The sequence below is a fragment of the Meles meles genome, chromosome 1 (genome assembly GCF_922984935.1).
Source record: "Meles meles chromosome 1, mMelMel3.1 paternal haplotype, whole genome shotgun sequence".
Classification (NCBI taxonomy): domain Eukaryota; kingdom Metazoa; phylum Chordata; class Mammalia; order Carnivora; family Mustelidae; genus Meles; species Meles meles.
In genome coordinates this window covers 61676912-61700001 of record NC_060066.1, presented here as the reverse complement: position 1 = coordinate 61700001, position 23090 = coordinate 61676912, and the positions used below count along the sequence as shown (strand labels likewise).

The 23090-nt window shown below is 39.1% G+C and overlaps 1 pseudogene; it reads left to right on the top strand.

Moving 5' to 3' along the window:
* The first annotated feature begins 11762 nt into the window (after positions 1-11762).
* On the top strand, positions 11763-19761 carry LOC123954422 (annotated as a pseudogene).
* The last annotated feature ends 3329 nt before the right edge of the window (positions 19762-23090 follow it).

Genomic DNA, 23090 nt, shown 5'->3' with positions numbered 1-23090 from the left:
ACTACACATATATTCTACATATATTAATATATGTAGATATATAATATATTCTACATATATTCTGTATTATCCAGAAACACCCATATAATGGAGATACCCTGCCTGAACTTCTGCAAAGAGCTGATTAAGTGGTTCACAATGGTGCAGTGTGCTATTTGCTCTTATCCTCAATTTTCCTGATGATTCACCTAGAATATGGCTATCTATCTAGAAACAGCTAAAATTAACAGAACAATTTAGAAAACCCACTGAGCTAAAGTTGCATAGTGCAGACTAAAAGAAGGGAGGAAGATGGGTGACTCAGGGGATTCTTAATGGAATTCTAAACCTTTCGTTTCCAGACTCCCTCAATTTATGGATGAGGCAGTGTTCTCTTGGATACTTCCAAAGTGCTTTTTTGGACAACTCATTACTGCAGATTAGGGGAGACAGGTAGCAGGTGTGGTGTTTCAGGAGATTGTCAGGAACATAGGCCAAATTTCCCACTCTGGATTGCTGGTGTTTAGAAACGTGGTTTACAGGGACGCCCATCAGAGGCTGAAGGACTGGAACAATATTTGCTCTCCCTGGGAGGCTGCCTCCAATGCTGATAAGCTCCTCCCCTAAATCAACCCCAAGGTCTGAAAGAGGTTCCTAAAAAAAATCCTTTGGTCTGAGGACATAATGATGCAGTGATTCCTCCAGAGCAGCTTGTATCCCCAGGAGTAAGTTGGGGGCTAGATTGCCCCCCACAGTCACACATGATAATCTCCCAAGCTGGGAGCCAACCCAGGGCAGGGGTCATTTTCTGTGAGCTCCCCACCTCCAAAGACTTGTCAGGTTCACATCCCAGCATTGGAGTGAGTAGTCACAAGAACTGGAATAGTTCAGACATTTAGAAATCTGAAACAGGGGTACCGTGTGCTTTTCCTGAAGTAAATAATCATAATTTGTGCAAGGCTTTCCCAAGAGTCCAGTCACCCTACATTGGTATCTCAGAGAAAAGTGGATGGTGGCTGGGCATTTGATGAAAGATGTGCACAATTTAGTTTTGTTATTATGGGGACAAATTCTCCCTTTAGTTCATGACCATAAATCTGACATGTGCCTGGCAGCCAAAATGTGATCAAGAAAGAAGAGGTTCTGGAGAAGACTATGAAAAGCTATTGGCCCTACATAGGGTCCATAGCCAATATCTGGTGGCTAGTCTGTGGTCTGCATTGGGCAGCAGGGCCAACAGTCAGGAAGACAAGCTAGATATGTTGTAGAGGGGAGCAAAAGCAAGCTACGCTGATCCATCACCACATCTCAGAAGAACAACTTTTGGGGTACCTGGGTGGCTCAGTCCTTAAGCGTCTGTCTTTGGCTCAGGTCATGATCCCAGGGTCCTGGGATTGAGCCCCAAGTTGGGCTCCCTGCTTGGTGGGAAGCCTGCTTCTCCTTCTCCTACTCCCCCTGCTTTTGTTCTCTCTCTCACTCTCTTTCTGTCTGTCAAATAAATAAATTTTTTTTTTTTAAAAGGACAACTTTCTGAAGAAAGTAACCGCTGTCTATCTGTTTTGTTGAACTCTACCCTGGATGGAACCTAGCAGGGAAGATAATTCTAGGAGAGGAAGCCAGGAGAGTTTAACTGAGTTAACAATAGCATGGTTGAGCAAGAAATTATAATCAAGTTAGATAAAGACGGAAAATTAATCACTGGATCCTGCAATGATAATCACGGCAAGAGCAAATTTGATAGACAAGAAATTTTTTGGTGTAAGTTTATGAGAGATCAGTTGGAAGGGTTAAATATTTTGAGAAGTTTTACTGCAGAGAGAAGCAGAGAAATGCCTTATTAACTGGGTGATAAGAGAGGCCAAGGGAAGTTTTTGTTTTGTTTTTTGTTTTGTTTTTTTTTAAAGATTTTATTTATTTATTTATTTGACAGAGAGAGATCACAAGTAGATAGAGAGGCACCCAGAGAGAGAGAGAGAGAGGGAAGCAGGCTCCCTGCTGAGCAGAGAGCCCGATGCGGGACTCGATCCCAGGACCCCGAGATCATGACCTGAGCTGAAGGCAGCAGCTTAACCCACTGAGCCACCCAGGAGTCCCAAGGGAAGTTTTTAAAATAAATGTTAATTTTTTATTTGAGTATAGTTGACACAATGTTACATCAGTTTCAGGTGTACAACACAGTGATTTGACAAGTCTATACTTTATGCTATTCTCCCCACAGGTGTAGCTACCGTTTGCTACCACACAACATTATATCATACCATTAACTATATTCCTTGTGCTGTATCTTTCATCCCCATGACTTATTCATTCCGTAATGGGAACCTATCTATCTCTCATTCTCCTTCAGTCATTTTGCCCATTTCCTTCCTCCTCTCTGGCCACCATTAGTTTGTTCTCTGTATTTATGGATCTGTTCCTGCTTTTGTTTGTTTTGTTTTGTTTTATATTCCACATATAAGTGAAATCATATGGTATTTATCTTTCTCTGCCTGCTCACTTCACTTAGCATGATGCTCTCTAGATCCACCAATGTTGTTGCAAATGGCAAGATCCAATTCCTTTTTATGGCTGAGTAAAATTATATATATATATATGTGTGTGTGTATAAAATTATATATATAATATATATATGGAGTATATATATGCACAATATACTTATAAATATAAGCATATACTATAAATAGACATATAAATAAAAAATTACTTATTTATTTATTTTTACCACTCCTTTATCCCTTCATCTACTGATAGACACTTAGGTTGCTTCCATGTCTTGGCTACTGTAAATAATACTGTAGTAAATATAAGGCTGCATATATCTTTTTGAATTAACATTTTTGTTTTCCTTGGGTAAATACCCAGTAGTGGAATTTGTGGATCAAGTGTCATGGAACCTTTGAGGAACCTTCATTGTGTTTTCCACAGTGACTTCACCAAATTTGCTTTCCCACCCAAAGTGCTTGAGGGTTCTTTTTTCTTTACAGAAGGGAAGTTTTGTTATTTGCTTTTTTAAGTTGGAAGAATAAAAATGTGTTCAGATGCTAATGGGAATGATCCAGTAGAGAGGGTGCAGTTGAAGCTGGAAAGTAAAGGGAATCCAGAGTGTCTCATGCTTTGTCTCCCTCTCTGATTTCTTCCCCTTCAGTACCCACCCCTTTCCCCTGTGGTCCTCTGCTCTATTCCTTGAGTTCCACATGAGTGAAACCATATGATAATTGTCCTTCTCTGCATGAGCACTGGGTGTTATACACAACTAATGAATTATTGAACACTACAGCAAAAACTGATGATGTACCATATGCTGGTTAACTGAACATAATAGGAAAAATAAAGAAAAATAAAACCTTTCAGTATCAGAATACAAAAAAAAAAAAACAGAAAAAGAAAGAAAAGTAATGGGAGAATTTCTGGAGCGATGTGTTTAGATAGAAAAGAAGAGAGAGAATCCAGCACACTAGAGGTACTAGCTTTAGAAGGATGGAATCTCCGCCCTGCTAACTACTTCCACGGCCACCAACTGGCCCAAGATGTCATTGTCTCTTCCCTGCACGACTGCAGTAGCTCCTAATGAGTCTCGCTGCTTCTGCCCTTCAACCACCTATAAACTATTCTCAGCACAGCATTCAGAGTGATCTTTATAAAAAGTATGTCAGATCAGGTCATCCCAGTGCTCCAAACCCTCCAATGGACCTCATTTCACTAGGAGAAAAGTCAAAAGTCCTTGCAAGGATACACCAGCTGCTTGATGATCTGGTTCTTCATGTGTCTATAATCTTCTTTCTTCTCTCTCTCTCTCTCTCTGTCTCTCTTCTCTCTCACTCTCTTCTTTCTAAACTTCTTGACTTTTCCTGGAACTCCCTGAAACCCCCCTGCCACAGGACCTTTGCTCTGTCTTTTGCCTCTGAGTAGGACACTCTTGTCCCAGATATTTCCTCATTTGACTCCCTCTCTTGCTTCAAGTTTTTGTTCATATCTCAGATTCTCAATGAGGCCTGCCACGACCACTTAGCTAAAATTGTAACCTTAGTTCCATCCTCTCATCTCCCTCACAGTGTTCCACTTTTTCTTTTTTCCACATATATTTATACCTTCTAAAGGCAAGGGAATTGACTATTTTCTTATGTTTGTACTGTGTTGCCTTTCTCTCCCAGACAGAATGTGAGCTCCAAGAGAGATAGCTTCATAAATGTATCTCGGGCTCCCTAAAACCATGCCTGGAGCATAGTAGGTAGTCAATAAATATTTGTAGGATGAATTAATATATTTAACTATCAGAAAAACTCTAGTAAGCTCTCTGAAGATTTATGAAAGAGAATCAGAAACTGCCTCTTTGTGCCAGGTAAAATATATTGTTCTCTGTAAATCTTGTCAAGGTGTGTCTGCTAAGCTGCAACAAATTAATTTGAAAGGTAAAGGCTGTGTATGATATTTTTATCTACACTTTTGCATTCGATACAAAACACATTCATCAAGTAAATATTTATAATAACCTTCACACATGCTCAGCACTTACCAATTTATAATTGCATTTTGTTAAACCTCCCAACCTTTTGAGGTAGGCATTATGGTCTGCATTTAATTGATAAAGAAAATGAGATTCCAAAGAGTCCAATGACTTGCTCAAATTCTTACAAAATTAGTAAATGGTGGACCCAGAACTCAAGAACAGACTTTCTTATATCCATATAAGGAAGCACCTTTATGTCCACCGGCTATAACTTCACTCTATGACATGGAGAAAGAGCTCATGTAACAGCAAATTGGCTGATTTCATACTGATGAAACTTTAGTTCAAATTGGTAGTTTGAGAGCCTTTGTATCAAATTTTAACTAAGTATCTATATATCCATTTATCCATCTATGTATCTTTTTTTTTTTTTTTTTTATTTATTTGACAGAGAGAGATCACAAGTAGATAGAGAGGCAGGCAGAGACAGAGAGAGAGAGGGAAGCAGGCTCCCTGCTGAGCAGAGAGCCCGATGCGGGACTCGATCCCAGGACCCTGAGATCATGACCTGAGCCGAAGGCAGCGGCTTAACCCACTGAGCCACCCAGGCGCCCCTATCCATCTATGTATCTTTCTATCATTTGTACATACACACATTTGTTGAATATTTGCACCAGGCATGATGTTAAATGCTATGCAAATATTATCTCATTCATATCCCACCCAAATACTATAATCAAGATATTCCATTGTACAGACAGGAAAACGGAGGCACAGAGAGGTTAAATAACTTGCCCAGGCTGACATCAGAATGAGCCACAGTGTAAACCTAGAAGTCGAACTGCACAGTGTTCCTAACCATCACAACATAGATTTTCCTTCCTCAGTTAATGATAGTAGGTTTGATCATCTTAACCAGGTAGTATGTAGAGAGAAATAATTTCTGAACTGCTTTGCTTTAGACCTGAAAAAAGATGGTGTTTTTTAAAGTGCCTTTGACTGGTGGTGTGCTCTGGGACGAGTTGCTGACCAGTCCCATTGTCCTGGGTGGAACTGACACACAGTCTGTCCTGCAGTGAGGTGGGAAACACCACCCTGCCGGAGTTCCTCTTTCCTTTTGGAACCCTGCCTCTGTCAATGTTCAGTTTTCAGACACCTGCCTCAGTGACTCCCCAGACTGCTCATTGTCAACCCAGCTCCTGGAGTCTGAGCACAGCATGCCAACATTCGATGTTAAAACATACATTATTTTGGAGACAAACCATAAATGACTCTTAATCTCACAAAACAAACTGGGGGTTGCTGGGGGGAGGTGGGATTGGGAGAGGGGGAGCGGGCTATGGACATTGGGGAGGGGAGGCGAACCATAAGAGACTATGGACTCTGAAAAACAACCTGAGGGTTTTGAAGGGTCAGGGGTGGGAGGTTGGGGGAACAGGTGGTGGGTGATGGGGAGGGCACGTTTTGCATGGAGCACTGGGTGTTGTGCAAAAAGAATGAATACTGTTACGCTGAAAAAATAAATAAAAAAAAAAAACAAAAAAACATACATTATTTTAAATATGGTTAAAATGTCTTCATTGGTTCAAACATTTTCTACTCTTTGCCATCCTTATACCTAATGACATTTTAATCTGAGCAGTTTGGAATGGGTGAGTGCAAAGAGATAAAATATCAAATTCAGATTGCAGATATGGACGTGTGAAGAGATGAGCATCTAGAAAAGTAATCCATGTGTTCATAAACTCACTTTTAACTATATTCCAGAAATCTCTTCGCACTCAGAACCTGACCAGAATTTTATAGCTCGAGATCTAAGCTTCTCTGGCCCTGGAAGAGGTAGGCAATATTTTTTACTCCTTCTCTTTGCTGGCCTGTTAATTACCACTGGAGGAAATAGAGAATGGAGGAAAACAATATTCTTACTTTTAAGAGATCAAAATAGTACATATAACAATGTCTCTGGGGCTTCTATCAATTTATGATACAGGCATTCTGCATTTATCTGGATTTATCAATAAAAGAAGAGCCAGAGAAGTTTCTTTCACCTAAATTAATGAAACTATAAGTAGAATGGATGAGACAAAACCTAATAATTAATCTAAAACAAGTGCAAACCCATTCCCTTAAGTGGTTACCAGAATAGTTTCTTTCTGAAGGTTGTCTTTTTTTTTTTTTAAGGGTTTTGTTTATTTATTCGACAGACAGAGATCACAAGTAGGCAGAGAGACAGGCAGAGAGAGAGAGGAAGAAACAGGCTCCCTGCCAAGCAGAGAGCCCGATGCGGGGCTCTATCCCAGGACTCCAGGATCATGACCCGAGCCAAAGGCAGAGGTTCAACCCACTGAGCCACCCAGGCACCCCTGGTTGTCTGGCTTTTATTGGGCTACTCCACTAAATTTTCATTAGACTCATCTTGATTTTTTTTAACTGCCAGTCATCTGTCCACTAATTCATTTAACAAACATTTTATTGAACATCACCTATATTCTAGAAATTGTGTTTTGCATCAGGGACACAGAGATGAATTCAAACCAGTTCCAACCATGAGGGACTTATGGCCTCATGAAAAAACAACCACCCTAACATAATTATACTATAATGTGATAACTAGAGGGATGGAGATAGTTATATACGAACCTGTGCCTTATAGGACTATTTTAAATCAGGACTATTTAAATTTCTGCTGCTTATGAAAGCAAATTAGATATCGAAACTGTCAGACTACTGTGTGCAAAACTGTTTTTCAAGCTACACAATGTATAGAGCCATGCTATATTAATCTCAGTAACAGAAAAGTAAAAGAACCCATAATCTTACAACTTTAAAAAAAAATCAGATCATTAGATATCAGGTGTGAAATTACTTCATTATCCTAGCCATAGTTTTAAAAATAGCACTTTACACAATATACTTTGTTATTTTTTTAATTCTTAATTACCAAGTTTTAATCAACTTCGCACCTCTGGTTCTTCTGAATCATAATAGATTTTCTGTCTTCCTCCTTCTGACCGGCTATCTATTTTTAAGTTTGTATTTATATTTATTTGTTCAGAATATAGATTTGTTTCTGCCTGCCTGATTTTGAAGTGCTGAAATATTATTTTCATGAAATCTTTGCATTGTTACTGATTGGCAGACAAGTAGACTCGTCAAACTGCAGAGTTAACAGGCTAATCTTGGTTCTCCTTCCTTTTAGTGACAGCACATCGGTGTTATTCAGCCAGAGGTGGGACGTCAAGGCACTGCTTAAACCCAGACTGATGAGTGCCTCTTCCACTCTCTGTGGGGGGAGTATGAGTTATATGCTTTCCTGGCAAGCAAAGTTTCTGTACTTCGCCTGCACTTCTCCATTTTGCATACGGAAACTACTGAAGCAGGGGGAAGGAGAGGGAAATAACAGATCTTGGCAGGTTCTTGGCAAGGTTGGGAACCTATGTAGATAGAAGTGGGAGGAGGGGGAAATTCTGTTGATCTATTCCTATGTGTCCACATGTGCATAGTCAGTGTGCGGATGTGCTTTTCTAGACATATCAAGTAGAGACTTGAAATTTGCAGTGCTCCTAGAGGAGAGGACGTGAGACAGATATGGAAGGAGAGTGGAGGGGAAAGACAGAGAAGTGGCAGGCAGGGGCCCTGGAGCGAAAGACAGCCACAGGAAACGATCAAAACTGGGTTCCATAAGGCGTTTTAAAGAAGAAAGCTACCTTTAACACCCACATTGTAGTTTTTAACCATACTGCCCTACAGAAAGCACCTTGTATTTGAGGTTGTTCAGGAACACACGAGTGAAAAGATCTACGATGCACATTAAGGTCATCTTGAGGAGTGCCTGGGTGCCTCAGTGGGTTAAAGCCTCTGCCTTCGGCTCAGGTCATGATCTCAAGGTCCTGGGATCGAGCCCCGCATGGGGCTCTCTGCTCAGCAGAGAGCCTGCTTCCCTTCCTCTCTCTCTCTGCCTGCCTGTCTGCCTACTTGTGATCTCTGTCAAATAAATAAAATCTTAAAAAAAAAAAAAATAAGAAGGTCATCTTGAGTCTCAAAAGAGAATAGCCACAGCACCGGAAGCACAGGACTCAGGTTTCAGTGGAAAAAGAACATCAGAGCGGAGCCAAGATGGCCACGCCATGGGAGGACCCTAGCCTTGCCTTGCCTCTTGAACACAGCTAGGTAACTATGAAATCATCCCGAGTACCCAAGAAATTGACATGAGGACTGATAGATAGATAGATAGAACAAATTGCACAATTAGAGGGAGACAAAAGTCCATTTCGAGGAAGGTAGGAAGAGCAGAGACATAGTTGGGAGGAGAAACAGATCACTAATATCATCCTCATAGGCAAAAACTGAGAGCTTTTCCTCTCTTGTCAGGAACAAGAAAGGGATGTCCACTCTCACCACCATTATTAAACGTAGTACTGGAAGTCTTAGCCTCAGCAATGAGACAACACAAAGAAATAAAGGCAACCAGATCAGCAAGGAAGAAGTCAAACTTTCACTATTTGCAGATGACATGATATTCTATATCGAAAACCCAGAAGACTTCACCAAAAAATCGCTAGAACTGATATGAATTCAGGATACAAAATCAATGTTCAGAAATCTGTTGCATTTCTACACACCACTAATGAAGCAGCAAAAAGAGAAATTAAGGAGTCAGTCCCATTTAAAATTGCATGAGAAATAAGATACCTATGAATAAGCCTAACCAAAGAGGTAAAAGATCATACTCTGAAAACTATAAAATACTGATGAAAGAAATTGAAGACGACACAAAGCAATGGAAAAACCTTCTATGCTCATGGATTGGAAAAATAATTTTTTATTATGTTAGTTACCAAACAGTACTTCATTAGTTTTGATGCAGTGTTCCATGATTCATTGTTTGCTTATAACACCCAGTGCTCATTGCAATACATGCCCTCCTTAATACCCATCACCAGGCTAACCCATGCCCTCACCCCCTCTGAAACTACTTCCCCTGTGAAACCCTCAGTTTGTTTCCTGCTGTCCATAATCTCTTATGGTTTGTCTCCCCCTCTGATTTCCCACCTTTCATTTCCCCCTTCTCCTAATGTCTTTCATGTTATTCCTTATGTTCCACTTATAAGTGAAACCACATGTTACTTGTTTTTCTCTGCTTGACTTATTTCACTTGGCATAATCTCCTCCAGTCCCATACATGTTGATGCAAATTGTGTGTATTCATCCTTTCTGATGGCTTAGTAATATTCCATTGTGCATATGGACCACATCTTCTTTATCCATTTGATTGTTGAAGGGCATATCAGCTCCTTCCACAGTTTGGCTAGTGCAGATATTGCTGCTATGACCACTGGAGTTCATGTATCCCTTTTTTTTTCACTACATAGGTATCTTTAGGGTAAATATCCACTAGTACAATTGCTGGGTCATAGGGTAGCTCTATTTTTAACTTTTTTTAGTAATTATTTTAATTAACATATAATGTATTATTTGCCCCAGGGGTACAGGTCTGTGAATCATCAGGCTTACACATTTCACAGCACTCACCATAACACATACCCTCCCCAATGTCCATATAGTTTTAGCTTTTTGAGGAACCTCCATAGTGTTTTCCAAAGTGGCTATACCAACTTGCATTCCAACCAACAGTGTAAGAGAGTTCCCCTTTCTCCACATCCTCTCCAGCATTTGTTGTTTCCTGCTGTGTTAATTTTTGCCATTCTAATTGGTGTAAGGTGGTATCTCAATGTGGTTTTGATTTGAATTTTCCTGATGACTAAAGATGTTGAACATTTTGTCATGTGTCTGTTAGCCATTCATGTGTTGGAAGAACAAATATTGTTAAAATGTCTCTACTACCCAAAGCAATCTACATATTCAGTGCAATTCCTATCAAAAGACCACCAGCATTTTTCACAGAGCTAGAACAAACAATGCTAAAATATGTATAGCACCACAAAAGACTCCAAATAGCCAAGCAATATTGAAAAAGCAAAGCAAAGCTGGAGACATCACAATTCTGGACTTCAAGTTATATTACAGAGCTGTAGTGATCAAGATGGTGTGGTCCTTGCACAAAAATAGACACATAGATCAATGGAACAGAATAGATAACTCAGATATGGACCCACAACTATATGGCCAATTAATCTTCAACAAAGCAGGAAACTATATCGAGTGGGAAAAAGGCTCTTCAGCAAACGGTGTTGGAAAAAAAAGGACAGCTACATGTGAAAGAGTGAAACTGGACCACTTGCTTATACCATATCCAAAATAAATTCAAAATGGATGAAAGACCTAATTGTGAGAGAGGAAACCATCAAAATCCTAAAGAACACAAGCAGAGGGGCGCCTGGGTAGCTCAGTGGGTTAAAGCCTCTGCCTTCAGCTCAGGTCATGATCCCAGGGTCCTGGGATCGAGCCCCACATCGGGCTCTCTGCTCAGCAGGGAGCCTGCTTCCTCCTCTCTCTCTCTGCCTGCCTCTCTGCCTACTTGTGATCTCTGTCAAATAAATAAATAAAATCTTAAAAAAAGAAAAAGAACACAAGCAGAAACCTCTATGACATCAGCTATAGTAAATTCCTACTATATATATTTCCTGAGGCAAGGAAAACAAAAGCAAAAAAGCTTCTGCACTGTAAAGGAAACAATCAATAAAACTAAAAGACAACCTACAGAATGGAGGAGATAATTGCAAATGACATATCTGATAAAGGGTTAGTATCCAAAATATATAAATAACTTATAAAACTCAACACCCAAAAACAAATAATTTAGTTAAAAATGGGCAGAAGATATGAATAGACATTTTTCCAAAGAAGACATTCAGATGACCAACAGACACATGAAAAGATGCTCAGTGTCACTCATCTTCAGGGAAATACAAATCAAAACTACAGTGAGATACCACCTCATACCTGTCAGAACGGCTAAAATTAACAACAAGGAAACAACAGGTATTGACGAGGATCCAGAGAAAGGGCAACAGTCTTATACTGTTGGTGGGAATGCAAACTGGTGCAGCCACTCTGGAAAATAGCATGGAGGCTCCTCAAAAAGTTAAAAATAGAACTACCCAGCAATTGCACCCAAAGGATACAAAAATACTGATTCAAGGGATACATGCATCATATAAACATGATGTTTATGCAGCACTATCAACAATAACCAAATTACAGAAAGAACCCAAATGTCCATCGACTGATAAACGATAAAAATGTGAGATATATCTATATCTATATCTAAATATAGATATATATACACATACACAATGAAATATTACTCAGCCATAAAAGAATGAAATCTTGCATTTGCAACAATGTGGATGGATCAAATGGTGTATCAGATCAAATGGTGGTCCTACCTGTAAACCACACTTGTAGTGAGAGATGCTTACTGATAAATCAGACAGCTCAGCTGGTTTGAGTCTCTGCTAATGAAACCATTTATGAGTTTACCTTTCATGCCAGGTGTTTCCCCTTGTGCCGAGGAGAATTCTATGTCAAATTCGGGGCCACTCCCAAGTGAACGATACAGAGCAATGCAAAGTCCTGCTATGTTCCAAGCCCTGGCACATGTTATTCCTTCTGCCTGAACTCAGTCCCTGCCTCCCCACCCCAAAGTGTACTATCACCCAGCTGGTAACTCTCCATAAATCTTGGTATGCTCCCCACTCTGGAGAGAACGTTTTTTCCCAAACTCTCCCCCTATCCCACTGTGCTCTACTTGGACTTGAGTCACTGCTCATGAAGCCCTGAAGAGAAAGTCATCCATTTTGTATAATGCTGTATCCACATGTATAATGCTGGGGTAGCTAGTAAGGACCTTTAAAGGGAAAAATCCTTCTAACATTCAACTAATTAGCATTCTGTAATACTTGATTACATTGCACTATTATGCTTGTATCACATGCCAGGCTCTGTGTATGATGCAGTGAATCATTCCACGTCCAGGGATGCCATCTTCTCATCTTATCCCTGAACCCCAGGTCCTTCCATAACAGAAGTTTATTTATAAATGTGTGTTACAAAAATAAATAAATAGGTGGATGAACAGATGGTTGGATGAAAAGATAGGTAAATCTCTTGCCCCCTAATACCTGCAGTTTCCCCAGAAAAGGCAAGACTTCTTGTGGTTGCTATATTTTGCTTTAAAAAAAAAAGTCAGTGGATGGAGATGAAAATATTTATTTGTGAACTAAGGTAAAGCTGCAAAGGAACTTCTTAGGACCGGCCTTGTCCACAATCATAAAATACATCTTATATAAACCTCTCATAAAGGAGAATAAGAAAGAGATTGTGGATGGATTAGTGACAACCTATCATCACAAGAAAGTAAAACCAAAAGTCTAGAGGTTAAGTTAGATCAGTTTTGTGGTGGAAAAAGTACTTGCATTTAGAAGATGTATTTGTGTGGGAAATATATTTATTTCCTATATAAAATTTTTACATAAAGTTATGTATATATATGAACTGAGAACAGGACATGCCCTGTAATACATGGGGATCCAGTGCAAAATGAAAATGCAGAGCCCAAATTAAAAAATTATTCAGAATTTTAAGGCAGTGACAGTAGAGCATTAAACCCATCTCAGAATCCTTTGAAGTGTAGGTCCCATGTGACTGTATGCTTGGCATACCAGGAACTCAGCCCTACGATTATTCCTTTTTCTACAGTCTTTAGATATAATGCATTTTTGTTTACAATTATATATGGTTGTTTGTCATGCGGTCTTCAACCGGAGGATAGAAAATGTCACGGATTATATTATATGGACATATTCCACTTTGTGGCTGTTTTATATTCTATTTATATCCTCCAATACTAATGCTTTTGTGTTCTACTCATCAAGATTGTTTACATAGGGTCCTGGCGTGGCATGTAGTAAGCTCTTGATAAATATTTAAAACAAAAAAATTATCAGGGCACCTAAGGTCTGGTTCCAGGGTCCTGGGATAGAGCCCCACATCGGGCTCTCTGCTCAGTGGGGTCCTGCTTCCCCCCTCTCTCTCTGCTTACTTGTTATCTCTCTCTGTCAAATAAATAAGTAAAATCTTTAAAAAAATTATCTATTCTCTTTCTTCTTAATAAAATAAAAGTTTCATCAGCATCCATGGGTATTGGCAAATAGAGATATTAGTGAATGATAAATTTACCATACAATATGCATTTATATGTATAAACTTCCGAATACATACAGTAGTATTTGGGAGCTATATTCTAAGACCTTCCTTCAATTAAGACAAAGGTTAAATAATTGCATTTTATAGGAAGTTCTAATGATGTCAATTATATCTTCGTTCTACCTTTCGAGGCATATGTACAAAGGAATGAAAAATGGCATTTGCTGTTCTTTGGAAGGTGCTTTTGAAGTCAGGAATGTTAACTGCAGATTTTTGCTTTGGCCCCACTCAGAACACTGATTCCTCTGTCCAGTGGTAGCCAGTGAATGCTAGGAGTTTTCTGTGTGGCATTTGGGTATCTCATTCTGTGTCTGGTATTTCTTTCATGAGTTCCATTGTTCTACCTAATGTGTGACTTAATCTGACTTAATCTGAGTCCTGTCAGATCAGTTCTAAAACCTCAGCTGTATTTTTGTAGCATTTCTTATGTACCAGAAACTTGCTTTAATCTGCTGCTTTAATTCAGCTATTATCACAACCTGTCTGGCACTCACTGACTTATTTTTCTCGATGCCTATGATATACCAGATATGATATTAGACACCTGTACCTCCGTTATATAAATGCCAGAAATAACTGGGACAGAAAAAATAGAATCTTCTTATAAAGAACTTAGAATATTTGAATGTTTTATTAAAACTCTGAGAAAAAGGGGTTATCTAAATTAAACATATATTAAGGTTATTGGAAATCTAGAAATCCCATGTAAACTCTTCTTCATGTGGCCTTGGAAGGTGAGAGATGTGAGGTCTAAGATACAGTTTTTCCTAATTAGCTCTTAGGAAAATATGCAATGGTATGTTTTTGTGGCCTCTGGGCCTAAATGTTTTCCTATCATTTATATTTCTCTTTTCGTCTGATTAGCAGGTGAAACTGGCATAAAGCCCTTGAATAAGTATTTCTTACATAAGTGGGACTGATTTATTAGACTTAGTAAAAACAGATCTCCTAAGGACTCTCATAGCAAAATTTTCAGAAGCATCATCACTGATGTTGATTATGCCTTTTCACCCTAGAATCCATAGCACATAAGAACTGTGGTTTACTTTTCTTTAAATTCTATCTGTTTTCTTATAAGCTGTTTGGAATAAACCAACACAGACTAAGAATAAACAATGGCAGAACGTATCTACTTTTCTTCCCAGTTGACTTCCAAAGGTTAATTCAAGGTAGCAAGCGACACTCTGGGTTCCCAAAGAGGCATGCTGGAAGGTTTGCTTCCCAAGGAGACATGCTGGAGGACACTAGTCAACGGACTACCTGATCTCTTGAGTGGCAGTGCCTTCTAAAGAGAAAAGCATCACTGCTTCCTGGTGGTGGCAGGGTGGGTGACGAGCTGGTAGGATGAGCGGAATACAGATATGTGGTCAGAGAGATCTAGAAGAAACAGCAGATTTGGACTTTAGAAATATCTTTGAGTAGGTTCTACATATGTATTGTTTATAATCTGAGCCACATTAAAATATGCTGAAAGTGAGGGAATCTCACTTAGAGACCGAAAAGATGGGGTAGAGATAAATGGAGAAGAATAAAAATTCTAGACCAGGTCTTAACTGAGTGAGGTTACATGGCATTATCTCTAAATTTATAGATATATCAGGTAGGAATCTTTGACTCTGAAAGACAGAAGGCTCAATTCAGACAGGCTCAACTACAGTGGAGGTCATTGGATCTCTTAACAGAGAGTCCAAAGGCATACTGGGCTTTAGGATGGATTAAATAAGCAACTTCTGCTCTACGTGTCTGCAGTTTTATTTTTCTGCTCTTCTAGGTATCAGATTCATACTTGGGCTGAGAATAAGATGATGACAGCTGCTCTGGTTATTCTATTTATATACAACAACTTCCCCACAAAGGGAGAAAGGATCATTTCTTGAAAATCTTTGCAAATGGGATAAAAGAACAGTTCTAGAAGCCTTTTCTTCAATTTCATTGAACTGTATTGGGTCACATGCTTACTCATGAACCCATCATTGGAAAAGTGGATGGTATTCTTTCCCTTTAGACTAACAAGGCCTATTTCTTTCTTTCTTTCTTTCTTTCTTTCTTTCTTTCTTTCTTTCTTTCTTTCTTACTTTCTTTCTGTTTTCATGAAATATATTTTATCTTTCTGGAAAACATTCCAATATACATCAACTATTGCAAAGTTTACTCCACAATCTCTTCTGTAGCATTTTATTAATTACCTTAGTTTCTAGCAGCTGTTCTGGTAAAGAAAATATGAGATGGTATTTAGTCCATTTTCCTTGAAATTAACTAGCCTAATAGTGCCCATTTCTAAATCTGGGGTTTGGTTAACTTGAGATCTCGTTGGGCCTGCATGAGAACTCTATCAGCTGTCTAACACTGGGCTGTTTTTCCCCTACTGGATATAAAGTTATATTTAAGAATATTTGAGTAGCATATTTTGTAGTGAAGTTTTCTATTGTAAGAGGGGGAAAAATAAGGGTTTCCCTAGAAATAAAGATTTCCTTCTCTTATAATGCATGTCATTTTTTATTATGGAAATTATATTACTCCCTTTAGAAAACTGTAAATATGGAAAAGTATAAAGAAGTAAATAAAACTTATGTACAATTTCTCACCATCATTAGCATTCTGAAAGCTTTTGCTACTCTGTTTTCTGTGTATATTTGTTTAACACGTATTCTATTTGTTGTTAGTGACAGAAACCCATTTCAAACTGATTTAGACAAAAATGAGAATTTATGTAAAGTACACCAGTGATACTCTGGGAACCACAAGGACAGCAGAACCATAGATGGGACTAGTACTGGAAACCAGGAAACAAGTGGGAACTTAGGGAGTAAAGGTTCCATCCTTCCCTCTTCCTGTAGCATGGCTTTCTTTGCTTTGGTATGCAAATCCTCAAAGCTGGCCACCTCTTCGGTCCCATTGGTACACTTTATCCTTTCTCACACTTATAAAGAACAAGCCCATGCTCCTGGGGAGTCCATCAGTTTTCCCAGGCTTGTGCACAGTTCACCCTGAGTCCAGTCAGCTGTGGCAAGGGAGCACTCACATAGGATAACATGGCAGCTACGTCCCCATTTTTTGTAGGTAGCGGGTCATTTCTCAGAGAAAGGGGACCACTGGCATTTGAACAGATGCCATCAGAACGAGGTAGCATATTCAGAGGTTCTGAGGATTAGGGGCTGGACCTCTTCTGGAGTTCATTATTCTGCCTACCACAGACAGGAAATGGAGGAAACTTGGTTAGAATGATTTGTTTTAATTCATGGAATTGACATTTCAAACATTTCCTCAAAATGAGAAAAAAGAGATAAGTCTGGAACCACTTGTTTTCAAGAAGCGAAACAAAAGAACACATAACTGGCAATAGTTTTGGCCAGCATTAACCATCGACTCTGTTAGAGCAGAATTAACTGATACCCCAGTTTAGAGATTGCTTTGCTTACTTGTGATTGTTTAGTTCCTTATTTACACTTATTTGTTTAATGTCTGTTTCACCCTTGGTTTGTAAACAATACAAGAGGGGGGGGACGCAGCTGTATCTCTTTTTTTTTCACACCTGGATTTCCTGTACCTAGCATCTGTAATTTATTTAGCCACTAAATAAATATGAATTGACTGAGTTAAATAAGGGCCTGACTAGACAGTCTGACATTTCCACACTTGCAAATTTCAATGGTTTTACTGGTAATGACACCAAAAATCTTCCACAATCACCTCCAACTCAAAGGGCCAGGACTTCCAAGCCATATGGTTCAAAGGCTTTCCAAGCCCAAATTCCCCAGTCATTCTTTTGGTCAGCATGTGCTATTCTGGATTGGTCCTGGGCTGTCCTAAGCACCTAGATACATGCCAGGGTGGGGTTTATCTTGATGTCTGATGGCTTGATTTTCTCACTGAGTCCAAATCGCTGATTTCAAGGTCCTGGATTAGATAGAGTCTTTTCTTCTGAAAGTATCCAACAGCTTATCACCAATATAGACAAGATATTTTTATTTTTATTTTTTTATTTTTTAAGATTATTTATTTATTTATTCGACAGAGAGAGAGAGATCACAAGTCAGCAGAGAGGCAAGCAGAGAAAGAAGGGGGAGCAGGCTCACCGCTGAGCAGAGAGCCCAACTCGGGGCTTGATCCCAGGATGCTGAGATCATGACCTGAGCCGAAGGCAGAGGCTTAACCCACTGAGCCACCCAGGTGCCCCTAGACAAGATATTTTCAACAGCCTTACTCAGGTGTACTTGATATGCCACACACACACACACACACACACACACACCCCTACACTTCTTTAAAGTATACAATTTGATGAGTTTTGACACATGTATATACCCTTGATTAGGTAATAAACATATCCATCACCTCCAAAAGTTTCCTCCTGCCCTTTTGATTTTTTCTGGGATTTTTTACTTGCCATGTTGTGGTAAGGACACTTAACTTGAGATCTACCCACTTAATATTTATGAATGCACAGTATTATGAACTACAGGCACAATGTTGTACAACAGATTTAATAGTAGCTTCTCAAAGAGTAATGCTTTCCTTCTTCCCGAATTTATAAATTGACTCACTAACTGTGAGGTGCCCATGGTGGTATTTCTGGAGCAGCCAGTTGTCCCAGGGTCTTCCTCTCTTTCCTCTTTGGGTGAAGTCATCCTTGTGGGACGGAGGTAACCCTGACTCCAGCGTGGCTCTGGGGAGCAATGTTTAATCAACAGTAGCCATTACCTCATATTAAATCCCAGCCACAATGCCACGTGCAATCTGGCCATGGCCCTCACAATTCAAATTGTCATGGACTTCAATTACATAATTCTGAGCTACATATTTCCTTCAGACATGAAGTTGGCTCTTCTGAGTCACTGAGATCAGGGAGATTTCTAAGGATTGTTTTTCTTTTGGAATGATAGATTGGTGTTGATCTGCCCAGTTCTTTTTGTGCTTATCAGGAAAAAATAGACCATGAACTGAGGCCAGGAGTAATCTGTAATGATCAAAAATGATAAAGGTAAATGAATCCTTGGTGATTTAACCCTTGATCATATAAAAATTTTAAGAATTTACATGGAGCACTGGGTGTTATACATAAGCAATGAATCTTGGAACACTGCATCAAAAAATTAATGATGTATTTTATGGTGCCTAACATAACACAATAAAAATTAAAATAAAATTAAAAAAGAATTTAAGTAGTTTAAAATATTAAATACACAAAGTTCATTTAATTTTGCTCAATACAAGGCCACTCCATTCAGAATCCTGTAACAAGAGAGTCTGTAAGTGGCGCCTGTGTGGCTCAATCATTAAGCATCTGCCTTCAGCTCAGGTCATGATCCCAGGGTCTTGGGATCGCGCCTCACATCAGCTCCCTGGTCTGTGGGAAGCCTGCTTCTCCCTCTCCCACTCCCCCTGTTGTGTTGCCTCTCTTGTTGTGTCTCTCTTTCTGTCAAATAAATAAATAAAATATTAAACAAACAAACAAAACAAGAGAGTCTGTAAGTCCTAAAAGGAACAGATTCAGTTTAATAGTTTAAAACTTCATCTCACTCCCTACAACAGCAAATTTTAAGTAAATTGAAGAGCTAAACATAAAATTAAATAATAAGCATAAATATAAAAAATAGAAGCAAATATTTATCAAACCTTTAGGAGAAGAAATGTCAAGCAACAAAAGAAATTACACAAGATTGAGAAATATATTTACATAAAAGATGACATCTCAGAAAAAAAATATAATAGCTTTTTGCCCCCATTGCCAAGCAGTGAGGAGTTCTGGTCTATGTTCACAGCCACACAGTCCAAGGATCCTCTGCAGTCCACGCAGGTCTTCCGTGGCAAGAAGACGGCCACAGCCCCCACCTCACCAAGGTGAATGGGCAGCCCCAACTGCATGCATTGCAACATAAGCTACTGGAATCAGCTCTGCTTTGGCACAAGGAGAAATTTACCAGGGTGGACATCGGTGACCGAGTAAAGGGCGGTGGTCACGCCCAGGCTGATGCAATCCACCCGTCCATCTCCAAAGCCCTGGTGCCCTATTATCAGAAGTAGTGGATGAGGCTTCCAAGAAGCACAACAAAGACATTCTCCTCCAGTACAACCTGCCTATGCTGATAGCTGAACTCCCGCCCTGTGAATCTGAAGATTTTGGCAGTCCCGGTACTGGTGCTTGCTACCAGAAAGCCCACCAATAAGCCCATCATGAAGATCGGGGTTCACCTTTGTAATAAACAATTCTCACGGGACGTAAAAAAGAAAAAAAATATAATAGAAATTAAAAGTCAAATAGCACATTGGAGTAAAGCATTTAATATATGAGGAAGGATTACTTTTATATAAAGATATAATATCTTTTGATAAAACAATGAGAGCTGATAGGAAAGTAGGCAAAGAACAAGGATTCTCTCTCTCTCTCTCTTTTTAAGATTTTATTTATTTGACAGTGAGCGAGCACAAGCATGCAGAGTGGCAGACACACAGAGAGAGAGAAGCAGGCTCCCCACCAAGCAAGGAGCCCGATGCGGGACTCGATCCCAGGACTCTGGGATCATGACCTGAGCCGAAGGCACCCGCTTAATGGACTGAGTCACCCAGGTGTCCCAAGGATTCTCTTAATAAAAGAAAAAAAACAGCTGGTTGATAAAAATACAGAAAAGTGTTCTACATTGTGGTCATCAGTAAAAATTTTTAAGACCCAAGATACCATTTTAATTTCTTTAGTTATTTACTTATTCAACAGGTGATTCACTCAACCAGCCTTTTTTTTTAAACAGGAAGAGGCAAGGTGCTATGGATTTTATGATCAGAGACCTAGACTGCTTCTGTCAGTGAAATTTCAGCCACTTGGAGAAAGACCCAGAGGAGAGGCACACACACACTAAAATAAAAGGAGTAGTAAATATACCTAGTATAGGAAATATTTTCAGAAATATTTCACCTCATTACTAATATGGCTACTGATGAGAATTTGGTATAAATGGGTGTCCTTATCCTGCAAATAAGAGTAAAATCACTATCACATTTTTTGGACAGAAATTTATCAAATTATTTTAAGAACTGTAATTCATGAACTCTAAATTCATACCCTTTGATCCTACCATTATTTTTCTGGGCATCTAGTCAAAAGAAAGAGTTTTATGTTCTGAAAAAAAAAAAAAAACTCATGGGGTGCCTGGGTGGCTCAGTCATTAAGCATCCGACTCTTGATTTTGGCTGAACTCATGATCTCAGGGTCATGAGATGGAGCTCTGGTTGGGGCTCCAACCTGGACATGGGATTCTCTCTTTCCCTCTCCGTCTGCCCCTCCCCCCAAGCTCATGATCTCTCTCTCTCTCAAAAAAAAAAAAAAAAAAGAAAAGAAAAGAAAAGAAAGAAACTTATATATATATATGTATATTTCACAAAGATTTCCATAACACCATTACCGATCAGTATAAGAGCAAAAGATTGAGAGAAATTTAAATGGCCAAATTATAGAAAATTATGGTTCCTCCACTTAATGAAATATAGCCATTAAAAATAAGTTTCACGAAAAGTATGATACAGGGTGCCTGGGTGGCACAGTCAGTTAAGTGTCTGCCTTCAGCTCAGGTCATGATCACAGAGTCCCACCCAGGATTGAGTCCCATGTTTGACTCCCTGCTCAGCAGGGAGTCTGCTTCTCTCTCTGCCCCTCACCCTACTCATGCTCTCTTTTTTTCTCTCATCCTCAAATAAATAAATAAAATCTTTAGAAAAAAAGAAGAAGTATGATTAAAGCAAATATTTGAAATCTTAAATTGTATACATACAAAAAATTAAATTTATTTAATAAACTGTAATAAACTTAAATAATAAATAAATTTAATAAACAATACATAAATTTATGATATCTAAAAAATCCCTGAATGAAAATATTAGCAGAAGTTATGTTTGAAAATAGCAGTCGTAGTAATGTTATTGTTTCTAATGAGTCACTTTATTCAAAACTGTAAGAGTGTTACCCACCTTGTCCCATTCATTCTGGCTTTTGTCCTGTGACTTGCTTTGGCCAGTGGAATGTGCATGCACTCTGTCCCAGGGGAAGCTTTCAGTGCAGTTTCATGGGACTAGCACATCTCAAAATAAGGACTCCTCCAGCCTAGACCTTGGAATAAAACATAAATCACCCCCACAAACCCCTTGTAATGTGACAGGGAAATGAAGATGTTATTTTAAGTTGCTAGAGTTTTAGAACTGTTTATTTCTTCAGCAAAGGCTAATTAATACAGAAACTTTGTTTCACTTTTTAGAATACTGTGTTTTCAGAAATTTCTCAGTAAGCATTTAATGACTTTCAGAGTTTCAGATAAAAACAAATATCTCCACCTGAAAACTAACAATGGCCCTGGAGTAAAATGAAAATAGTTATTTCTACACAGGATGGAGGACCATGCCCGAGTATCATGGGAAATTATTATGACTTGTTCTGAGGATTAAAAAAAATAATAAACCCTCAGCTAAATAACATTTTTTCACTCTTAAACTTAATTTTTTTTTATTTTCTTATTGAAAGTGAGGGGAAGGCCATTGGGGACTGACACTCAGGAACAGCTAATGAAGATCCAGATACAGGAACAAATTATATCCTTCTATAGTGTGTTCTTTCCCTTCCTAGCTCATTATTATTCTTTCCAATTAATGGTCTCCTTATTACCTCAGAATAATGGGAGTCAGCTCTGCCACCGTTATGCTGGCAATGAGTGCGGCGGCTTTGCCTGTTGGCAGGGGTGACAGCAAAGGACCCCTAATATTTGAAGTGCGGAATGAGCCTTTAATAAATAGTGGCAAGGGCGCCTGGGTGGCTCAGTGGTTTAAGCCGCTGCCTTCGGCTCAGGTCATGATCTAGGGTCCTGGGATCGAGTCCCACATCGGGCTCTCTGCTCAGCAGGGAGCCTGCTTCCCTCTCACTCTCTCTGCCTGCCTTTATGCCTACTTATGATCTCTCTCTGCCAAATAAATAAATAAAATCTTTAAAAAAAATAATAAATAAATAAATAAATAAATAAATAGTGGCAAATAATACTCAAAATATTCATTAGACTAGCCATCAGGGAGATTCAAATTAAAACCTCATTGAGATATCACCTTACACCAGTTAGAATGGCCAAAATTAGCAAGACAAGAAACAACGTGTGTTGGAGAGGACGTGGAGAAAAGGGAACCCTCTTACACTGTTGGTGGGAATGCAAGTTGGTGCAGCCACTTTGGAAAACAATATGGAGATTCCTCAAGAAATTAAAATAGAGCTTCCCTATGACTGCAATTGCACTACTGGGTATTTACCCCAAAGATACAGATGTAGTGAAAAGAAGAGCCATCTGTACCCCAATGTTTATAGCAGCAATGGCCACAGTCGCCAAACTGTGGAAAGAACCAAGATGCCCTTCAACGGACGAATGTAAGGAAGATGTGGTCCATATACACGATGGAGTATTACGCCTCCATCAGAAAGGATGAATATCCAACTTTTGTAGCAACATGGACGGGACTGGAGGAGATTATG